Here is a 7,971-nt window from a genome sequence, read left to right as displayed (position 1 = left end):
AACTAAAAGAGGGACAGAATCACAGAAATGGAGATCACATGGAGAATTATCAACAGGGAGGAGGAGGGGGAAAATGGCGGAAAAAGTACAGGGAATAAGAAGCATAGTTGATAGGTATAAAATAGACAGGGGGAGGTTAAGAATAGTATAGGAAATAGAGAAGGTAAAGAACTTATATGTATGACCCATGGACATAAAGGGGGGTATGCGGGGTGGGGGGTAGAAAGAAGGTACAAGGCATAGGGAGATAAAGGGGAGAAAAAATGGGACAACTGTAATAGCATAATCAATAAAGTATACTTTAAAAATGAGCTCATATAAACCAATAAGGACAGTAACTCACAATAGAAAAACAGGCAACTAATGACTTACAAATAATACTTACACATGGCTTAATAATATAACAGCTCAATATAACTAGTAATTAAAGAAATAAAAACGACAGAAAACTTGTTTTACCAATAACATGAAACACTTTGGAGTTGAGCTAATAGATATTAAACAGTTCAGTATCTGGTAAAAACTAAGTGCACAATGAATATTGGGCCTTATTCCTGTTCAGCGGTGGTAACATTTATTACGAAAGTATAAATTTGTAGTACCTTTTTCAAAAACAGAAATATTAAAACTATTTATAATCTTAAAAAAAGATTTTATGTATTTATTTGTTTTAGAGAGCAGGGAAGGGAAGGAGAAAGAGAGGGAGAGAAACATTGATCGGTTGCCTCTAGCATGCCCCCAACTGGAGACCTGACCACTCCCCCAAAACCCCCAAACCTGCTTCCTCCAGCCCAGGCAGGCTGCCCAGACCTGGAATGGAACGGCCAACGCCCAACCCCCTGAGCCACAGTAGGCAGGGCAGCTATTTATAACCTTTACCTAGTAATTCTACTTCTGGAACTCTCTTTTAAATAATTTGAAACGTGGACAAAACCTTTACACACAAAGCAGATAACCACATTATGTGAACAAAAATTGCACATCCTAAATGTTCAAAAATAAAGAAATGATTACACAAACTATGGTGTAGCCATAAGTCAGAATACTCTGAAGACACTTAAAATTGTATTTATGAAGTACCTGTGGTAACAACAACATATTATACAATATTAAGGAAAGGACGACACAAAATTTTATGTATAGTAATTTCTACTGTGAGTACAAGAAATAGACTAGAAGGAATTACACCAAAATATGAACAAGTATTTACTGGAGAGGGAGTATGGATGATTTTAAATTTTATATACTTTATTTTCCAAACTTTCTACAAAGATTACACATACTTTTAAAACCAGAAAAAGAATTAAAAAACTGAAGGTCATAAATACATACTTAATGAATTTAAAACAAGTGTGAACATAATGTAATGTTTAAAACATAACCTTTAAGAATTCAAATTCATAAGAGAATTGAAAATTTAAATCATTTTTTATTTTAGTAAAAATTGCCTGAATTTTCACATGTCTTCGTCATTCACTAGGTGTGGCACTTTGCTGTAGGCTGAGTGTTTGTGTCCCCCCAAGTTTATATATTAAACCTTAACCCCTGGTGTGATGGTATATAGAGGTGGGGTGTTGGGGGTGATGAGGTCGTGACAGTGCCGTCCTCATGAACAGGATTAGTGCCCTTTATAAAACAGAGCTCACAGGGCTCCCCTACCTGCTTCCGCCAGGTGAAATGAAAATACAGGGAGAAGAGAGTCTTCGCCAGACCATGCTTGGTATCCTGATCTTGGGCTTCAGCTTCTAGTACTGTAAGAAAAAATTTCTATAGTTTATAAGCCACCCAGTCTCTGGGAGTTTGTTATAGCAGCGAAAGGACTAAGACAGACTCGGAATACGTTAACTGCCAGTTCTGGGTGGCACACGATTTCAAAGACTTTTCCATTTTCTATAAATCTAGGAACCACATTTGTTAAGTTTAACTTTTAATTTACTTTTAAGAGGAAATTCTTTTATTCTCTTGTTTCTGAACCTACTATTCTGAAGCTTAATGCATTTGAACACTAATATATTTATTATTTACATTTTGTCACATTTCAAAGTGAATTTGAGGCAGCAAAAGTTATTATTACTTAGTAACTAACTTTGTTTAGTTGTTTTAAAAATCTTTTTATTGTGGTAAAATATTCCTAACATAAAATGTACCATTTTAACCATTTTTAAGTGTACAGTTCAGTGGCACTAAGCACACTTACGTTGTCGTGCAGCCTTCACCACCATCTAGTTCCAGAACTTTTCGTCTTTCCCAACTGAAGCTCCCATTAAACAGTAACCCCCTGTTCTCCCACCTCCCAGCTCCTGGTAACCCCCATTCTACTTTCTATCTCTACAATTTGACGAATCTAGGTACCTCAACTTTATTCAGTTTTAAGCCCTAGGTAAATCTCTTCTGTCTTGGTTGCAAACTCTACTAGTTTGAAGAAGTGAACTTTAAAACATCTAATTTTTCTTAAAAATTAAGGTGGCATTCTGCTGATGTGGACTGACTCTCCAAGAGAGGACATGATAAACAGCACTTCCCAAGGGCATTATGACCAGTTTATTTCATGTCTGGTGCTCTGCTTCCTCAGCTGTAAAATCGTGATATGAACAACCCAGTGGGTACAGAGCATGGGTGCAGAAGGGCTGGAGAGGAAAAAGGGCTTCCCAAATGCAAGATGACAAGGAGGTTACTTCTGTTGCCTCTCGTATCAGGGCTTACACTTACCATGTGGATTGAATGGGTTCTTGACATTTCTCATCTCCCCTTAAAAATCACATCACATGCTTGGAAATAGAAATCCATCTACTCCTGAGCACAAACAGAAGAGCTTACCTTTCCTTTTCTTCGCTGATGATAATATCTTCTTCAGGCCCTCTTCTAGGGCTGCCGTCCTAATACCAGAGAGGCATTGGAGCCATCACAATGCTGAACCACAATCCGGGCCAACCAGGAGAAACCATCATTCATAGCTGACAGGGCATGAGACAGCTCACAGCTAACTAAGTGACCTGCCCTCGGAGGGAGTGTGAGCCGTCCCCTAACCAACACAGCCCTTTAAGGTCATTTAGGCTTTAGCTCCACCTCTTTTGTATGCTCTGTCTGAACAGCTATATTCTACCAAATGTATGACTTCACACCCTCCCCCAAAATTAAGGTGACAATTACATACAATAAAATACACAGATATTTAAAAATATAAAAATTTTAATCTATCTTTATGTGAATTTATATGTGAGAGCATGTTATCAGCATGACTAAGTCATGCGACTCCTATGCCATTTGATTTTCAAGTTCAACATCAAACCTACAAGAGATAACAGAATGCCAGCTATGCTGTGATGCCGCCACTACATGAAAAAGAGTACCTACCTCTGTGTGGAGCAAGACTGGAAAGGACGATTATACGAAATAAAAACGGCTTATTTTCAGAGTGCTGCAATTTTTGAAATGAAGTATTACCCAGCTGGAGAACATAAACATTGGCAGAAAATAAGTACTGAATTCACAGATTGACAATTTACAGGAGAAAGGGCTGATAGTATACTGTATCTCAAAGCTTGTAGAAAATCACTTCCTGTGAAAACTTTCCCAAGCTTAACCAATTTGAACATTAAAAGCACATATATCTTTCCCCTCCCTGAAAATAGACACAGAAATCACTGGGTGCTTGTGTAGAAAGGCTGACCCATAAAATTTCCATTATACTTCTACACATTAGGTGCATTTTCCTTCATCATCTTCAGGAACAAAAGTGAATGCCACTAGTTTGCTCTTACCTATTCACATTCCTCCATTTCTGACACAGTATGTTCCCTTTGATTACACACAGGGATAAAAATAGAAAACTCTGAGTTGGTGCCTTTGCCAGTTGCTCAGATGACTTTCCGAACAAGAAAGTTTTGTGTAGGTGGATGGGTATAAGAACTTGGCTTAAATGTTTAAAAGGCAGCAAAAGACAGTGGAATCCATTTCCCATTGGAATAGAGGCCAGCTTGCTGAGCTAATCTAAAATTAAGCCCAAATCCTATAAGCACCTGTTGTCAGCCTCCTGCAAATGGGCTGGGTTTCCCAGAGAATGTTAGCTTAGAGCCTGGCACGTGTAGGAAACACAACAGACGCTCCCAAACACCACTTCGCCACGTGCTATTTTCTTGTCCTAGCAGCAGCTCACCGAAAGTGCTGGCTGACAAAGGCTCACGTCGATTCAACAAGCACAACTTGGATGCTTCCTTTGCACCCGGCACAGTGGAAGGAGCGTGGTGGATAATGGCTCAGCTGCGAGAGGTTTGTGAGTGGTAAGAACAGGATTCAAGTGGTTTGTTATTAGTATTATTGTGTCAACAGGTAACTGATACAACAACACAAAATAAATGATATGTCATGTGGTAAGGAGAAAACCGGGAGGAATAAAAGAGGATTTATATACATTTTACTACAGGATCCATATACATCACATCACAGAATATTTTGTCTCATTGTCTAAGGATAGGCCACTGTACTTTGAAAATTAGACTAAATATTAATCTATAATACTTTTATAAGACTTCTTTTCCAGCCGCATTTTTGAGGTATTCACGTACCATATAGTTCACCTATTTCAACTACACAATTCAGTGATTTTTAGTATATTCACAGAGTTGTGCAACCATCACCACAGTGAGTTTTAGAACATTTCGTCACTTTAAAAAGAAATTATACCTATTAGTAGTCACTCTCCCTTTCCTTCCAATTCTCCTCAACCAACTCTGGCCCAACTCTATTTTCTGTCTCTATATGTTTGCTTCTTCAGGGCACTCCATATAATTTAAATCAGTATGCGGTCCTTTGTGACTGGCTTCTTTCAATTAGCATAATGTTTTAAAGGTTGATCCAACTTGTAACATGTATCAGTTCGTCATTACTTATTTTATGTTTACTCTTTCTTTAATTGTTTTTTTCCATTACCACTTATCCCCCTTACACCCCCTTCTCCCCTGCAATCACCACACTGTGTCCATGTCCATGAGTCCTTTTTCCTTTTTGCTTGATCCCTCCACCCCCTAACCCCACCAGAGCTGTCATCCTGCTCTCTCTCTATGAATCTGTCTCTATTTTGCTTGTTAGTTCAGTTTTTTAAAAGTTAGATTCCACATATGAGTAAAATCATACTGTATTTGTCTTTCTCTGAGTGGCTTATTTCACTTGGCACAATGTTCTCCAGGTCTATCCATGTGGTCGCAAAGGGTAAAATTTTCTTCTTTTTATGGATGGATAGTATTCCATTGTGTAAAACAACTATATTATAGTTGTTTTATCCACTCATCTACTGATACACACTTGGGCTGTTTCCAGATCCTGGCAATTGTTAATAATGCTGAAACGAGCATAGGGGTGCTGATGTTCTTTTAAATTAGTGTTTTAGATTTCTTCAGATAAATTCCCAGAAGTGAAAACATTGGGTCAGAAAGCATTTCCATTTTAACTTTTTGAGGTAACTCCATAATGCTTTCCGCAGCGGCTGCACCAATCTGCATTCCCGCCAACTGTGCAAAAGGGTTCCCCCTTTCTCCACATCGTCACCAGCACTTGTTTGTTGATTTATTGATGATAGCCGTTCTGACTGGTGTGAGGTGATATCTCATTGTGGTTTTAATTTGCCTTTCTTTGATTATTAGTGATGTTTAGCATCTTTTCATATGTCTATTGGCCATCTGTATGTCCTCTTTGGAGAAGTGTCTATTCAAGTTCTTTGCCCATTTTTAAATTAGATTATTTTTGGTGTTGAGTTTTATAAGTTCTTTATAAATTTTGATTATTAACTCCTTACCAGATGTATTGGCAAATATGTTCTCTCATTCATTGGGTTATCTTGTTATTTTGTTGATGGTTTCTGACATGGACTCCAGCCCTCAGGGTCCGTGTGTTGTGGCTGTGATGAACAAATTCACATGGACTGCAGAAATCCTGTGGAGAAAAGGGATGGCACGGCCACTCTCTAACCCCTGCCTGGACAGGCTTTAATTGCATTTCTGGGTACATTACTTTGAGGATGGTCCTCATTTACCACGCACAGTTTGCTTTAGGTGGTTACCTTTTACAGATAACAAAGGAAAGAATGTTGCTAATTCAAAGAAAAGGATGTTTTGCAAATGCAGGGGGAAATGTGGTTGAACTGGTTACATGCCATACTTGGGAGGTTCAGCACAGATTTTAGGAAGTTACTTTCAAGATATGCAGTAAACATTTGCTGCCTCAATTCAGGGTGAGGGAGTTTTAGCAAAAAGCAAGCCTCAAAGCAGCCTAGGTACAATGCAGGCCTGATTCCCCACAGGAAAACCAATCCGTGGGCTTGGTTCCCATGTGCTGACTTGCTCCCTGGCAATTTTCTGAATCAGGGGCTGAGCTACATTCACCACTGCCATGCAGATAGGTTCCCTATATTTCCCCCCTTGTTTTTAATTAGGACCGCTATCGATCCCACAAAGCTTGCTACTGGTTTCCTTTGCTGTGCAAACCCTTTTTAGTTTGATGTAGTCCCATTTGTTGATTTTTTTCTTTTGTTTCCCTTGCCTGAGGAGATATACTAGAAATAATATTGCTATGAGCAATGTCTGAGACTGTACTGCCTATGTTTTCTTCTAAAATTGTTATGGTTTCAGGGCTAACATTTAAGTCTTTATTCCATTTTGAATTTATTGTGTGTGGTGTAAGAAGGTGGTTTAGTTTAATTTTTCTGCACACACCTGTCCAATTTTCCCAACACCATTTATTGAATAAACTGTCTTTAGCCCATTGTACTCATGAAATATGTCATTGGTATCTTGACAGGAATTACATTGAGTCTATAGATTACCTTGGGTAGTATAAACATTTTAATGATGTTAATTGTTCCTATCCATGAACATGATATGTTCTTCCACTTATTTGTGTCTTCTTTAATTTCATTCTTCAGTGTTTTATAATTTTCCAAGTACAGGTCTCTTATACCCTTGGTTAAGTTTATTCTTAAGTATTTTATTCCTTTTGAAGCAACTGTGAATGGGATTGTTTTCTTAATTTACATTACTGATAGTTCATTACTGGTATATAAAAATGCAACTGATTTTGGGATATTAATTTTTTATACTGCTAATTTACTGAATTTATTTATTAGTTTTAGTTGTTTCTTGGAGGAATCTTTGGGGTTCTCTATGTACAGCATCGTGTCATCTGCAAATAATGACAGTTTTACTTCTTCCTTTACATTTTGGATGACTTTTATTTCTTCTTATCTGATTGCTGTGGTCAGGACTTCCAGTACTATGTTGAATAAGAGTGGTGAAAGTGGACATCCCTGACTTGTACCTGATCTTAAGGTGAATGCTTGTAGTTTTTGCCTATTGAATGTATGATGCTTGTAGTGGGTTTGTCATATATGGCCTTTATTATGTTTAAGTATGTTCCTTCTATTCCCACTTTGCTGAGAGTTTTTATCATAAATGGGTGTTGGATTTTATCAAAAGCCTTTTCTGCATCTATTGATATGATCATGTGGTTTTTATCCTTCATCTTATTTATGTGGTGAATCACATTTATTGATTTGCAAATGATGTACCAACCTTTCATTCCCAGAATAAATCACACTTGATCATGGTGTATGATCTTTTTGATGCATTGCTCTATTCAGTTTGCTAATATTTTGTTGAGGGTTTCAGCATCTATGCTCTATACGTATATTAACCTACACTTTTCTATTTTTGTAGTGTCTTTATCTGGTTTTGGAATTAGGATAATGCTGGCCATGTAAAATGAGCTTGAGAGTCTTCCCTCCTCTTGAATTTTTTGGAACAGTTGGAGAAGGAGAGGTATTAGTTCTTCTTGGAATGTTTGGTAAAATTCTCCTGTGAAGCCATCTGGTGTAGGACCTTTGTTTGTTGGGAGTTTTTTGATTACTGCTTTAATTTCACTAGGAATTATGTCTATTCAGATTCTCTGATCATTCCTGATTTAGTTTTGGAAAATTGTATG

The sequence above is a fragment of the Desmodus rotundus genome, chromosome 5 (genome assembly GCF_022682495.2).
Source record: "Desmodus rotundus isolate HL8 chromosome 5, HLdesRot8A.1, whole genome shotgun sequence".
In the NCBI taxonomy this organism is placed as follows: domain Eukaryota; kingdom Metazoa; phylum Chordata; class Mammalia; order Chiroptera; family Phyllostomidae; genus Desmodus; species Desmodus rotundus.
The sequence above is the reverse complement of the archived record's forward strand: the minus strand, read 5'-3'. Positions refer to the sequence as shown.